The sequence below is a fragment of the Magnolia sinica genome, chromosome 18, assembly GCF_029962835.1.
Source record: "Magnolia sinica isolate HGM2019 chromosome 18, MsV1, whole genome shotgun sequence".
Taxonomy (NCBI): Eukaryota; Viridiplantae; Streptophyta; class Magnoliopsida; order Magnoliales; family Magnoliaceae; genus Magnolia; species Magnolia sinica.
In genome coordinates this window covers 12,165,020-12,168,441 of record NC_080590.1, presented here as the reverse complement: position 1 = coordinate 12,168,441, position 3,422 = coordinate 12,165,020, and positions in this window count along the sequence as shown.

The following is a 3,422-nucleotide window of genomic DNA, read 5'->3' as shown; positions in this document are numbered from 1 at the left end:
TTTTGCAAAAGTACATATTTTGTTTTCTAATTCAGTTGTAATTATATAAGGGCTTATAATTGAAGGAATTAGAGTAAGTCACATACAAGGGTTGTTTTGGACGTGAGAAGGAGAGAAAAGTTAGGGTTTTGAAGAGAGATTTTAGATTTTTGCATCTATAAATTGATTCTATATTTTGTAATTTATTTTCGTATTGGATTGTTTATCACTTTATGTCTTGATTTTTTCCCACAATAATTTTTCCACAAAATCATGTGTTCACTGTGATTATATTTATTTGCATTTATTTATTGTTACGTGATTTGACCCTAAAGTTGCTTCCGCCCCCAACAAATGTTGCTCCCTTAGAGAGTTTACAATTCCATGCTTTAAAGTGAGTTAGTGAAATAGAAGAATGGAGTGGATTTAACATAAACATCAAGGTGAGCCCCACTGCGCTTAGGTTGCAGGCAATTGACGATGCTGCCTAAATTGTACTTTGTCATTTTTTATTTGTACAGATGGTGTGTGTTGGCCACTATCTCCAAACAAGAAGATGTAATGTTTTCTTTTTGCCTGAGCCTGGATCATTGAGGTGACATGATTAATCAGTTCCTAGATTATAGACCGTAATTCAATGTATAGGCTTTTAGCCATTGTCCATTCCACTTCGTGATCTGAGATATCCAGATCGAATAAACGGTAGCTGATACAATAGTACTCACTGTATAATGCTTATGGAGGAATTAGAGGACCCGTGAGTATACTTGGGTTTACATTTCATACAAGTGGAGCCCGTTGTTGGTCTGCTGGGTCCTACTTTGGATAGATCATGCACATAAAAATTCACCTCGATAGGACTATCCTAGCCCTTTGATTTGTGGCCTATCAGCAAAGATCCACATCCAGTAGGAGAAACTCTCAAGATCAGGTGTTAGGATCTGGGATATTTTTGGAGGCACTTGGCACATGCATGTGGGAAGGCAACAGATCAATGGTCTGGATTGTTGAATCAAGGGGCCACTTATCAGAAGTCAGAGCTAAAAGTTCGAGTGCACTCTTCAAAACATCCGGTGGAGAATCCCATATTTCATCTGCACACAACCAGTCAGTCAATGGACGAGGTTCATACAAATGATCCAAACCATTGAAATGATGGGTCTCAATATTGATGGCTTTAAACCAAGAAATCTAACATATTGTAGAAAAAAAAAAAAAAAACTCTTTTATTGGTGGCCAGCAAATAGAAGGACAGTTAAGAGAGAAACCCCAGCAGCAGCCCAAATTAAGCTGAAAAAATGCCAAAGATTCGAGATTAAGTGGCTAGTATCTTCCAATTTGGGACATTGTAAGGGTTTGTTTGGCAACCTCTAATTGAAAAATGACTCAATTATTCAGTTTCAGGAATTGGATTCTCATAATTTCATCCAATCAGTTGTGTAACAATTTAAAATAAGATTTCGATTCCAAAAATCCATAAATCAGCTTATCAGACAGACAAAAAATAATAATAATAAAAAAATCATAATTACATTAAAATCATGAATTAAATTCATATAAAAATTGAATTCCGTTTATGAAATACGAAAATTCGCTCTGGAATTCGACTCCAATCTCAGAAGAGCAAATTCTAATATGTCAAATGGGCCCTAAGAAATGCCATGGACAGACATGAAACTGCTACCCCTGTTGTAGGGAACCAATGCAGCAGAAGGCTCTCTTGGGCCCATTGAAATGTCCGGCTGACATTCTTTTTGTCTGTTAGTTTTTCCAATTTATCGTAGGGAATGATCCAAAAAGTCAGGCAAATCCAAAATACAAGTGGGCCACATACGAGAAAAAACTAGGAATTGTGCATCCACCATTGAAACATTCTTGAGGCCCATTGAAGTAACGGTTCTTTTATTTTATTTTATTTTCTCCTTAGCTCACTTTAAGAGTGGGATGGGCGACATATAAACAGCATGGTGAGCCCCAGGAATTAATGTTTCTATGATGGGCATCCACTTGGGTTTTGGATGGTGTGATTTTTGGGCCCACCTACTAAGTCTTCACATGAGCTGGCACAGCCATTGAACTGAACAGATGTGACACAGGCATTACAGTGGGCCCCAAAGAGCTTTTAATTTCACAGCCTCCTTTAGCCCTATTTAAATTTTTTAATAGGAAATCCGGGTACACGGTGAGCTGCTTCCATAGTGTTCCCAGACGGAGAAATCATGTAATCCCCTGGCTAGAGGTGGGCATCGAGTGGAGTCCAACTGAGTTGGGGCTGATCTGACTTGATCCGGGTTTTAAATAGGCCTGACCGGAACTCGACTTGGTACCGAGTCTAGCATGCCTGACCCAATCCAAGTCCAGGTCTAGCTTGGACTAATCCAGACCGAGTTTAACCTGGTCACAAATACTTAGTCAGGTCTAAAGGGCACCAAGTCCGATTAAGTGTAACAGGTATCCACAAGCTGAAATCACAACTCAAAACCTAAGTGCACTTGTGACTGGATCTAAAACTTAAAATTTAAGTTTTATATATATATATATATATATATATATATATATATATAAGAGTTGAGTTTTGGATCGAGTCGAGTCAATATCGAGTTGGATGAGTTGAGTTTGTTGAGTGGAGTCGTCCAATGCCTCTACCCGTAGCTCCATTTCGAGGGCATACTCGAATTTGAAGTTCTGACAAGTGGGGTATGGCTCAATGATCTTGGCCATTGGTCTCCTTGGCCCCACCATGAATTGCCATGAAGATATCATTGGTAGCACAATCCTACTCTTTCAATTTCTAGTCTAGAAATAGATATATGGTAAAAGAAATACAGCAACAGTTGACATACAACCGAAAAAAAGGCTCAGGATTGGAGGCTAGGATTTTCAAATACGGAACTTTGATGAATGGTCCATCCTACAAGTGAGTGGTGAGGATCATGCATAGGACCCAAATTTTAGAACTTAAAACCCAAATATCCTTTGCTAAAGAGAGATGGATGGGCAGAAGAAGTGGTTGTCTGATTAACGATTGTGAGTGTTTGCACGGCATAAGGGATTGTATTGAAATATTGTAGTTGGTGAAGAGAAGATTATTAGACTATTATAGTACCCGATAGCTAAATAGTTGTATATTGTTGTGTGTTGTACTATACAACCCAAATAGAAGTATAAACAATCTCTACAGTCCAACCGTTGCACATGCTCATCAATCAGGGATGTCTAATCAATGGTGTGCGTTTTTCACATGTTGCTAAATTGTGGGGATCCTTTTACTGTGCACATGCCGTATGTGTGGTTAATCTTGATTGTCCATATCTTGGGCCCCATTGTGGTTGTATCATAAATGCAAACTACACAGAATTGGTCCTTATCAACTATCCAATTCAACAGGTGAAACTGTACGGTTCAGATAATCCCATTATCTGATTTTCAGAGTGATGCTTTAT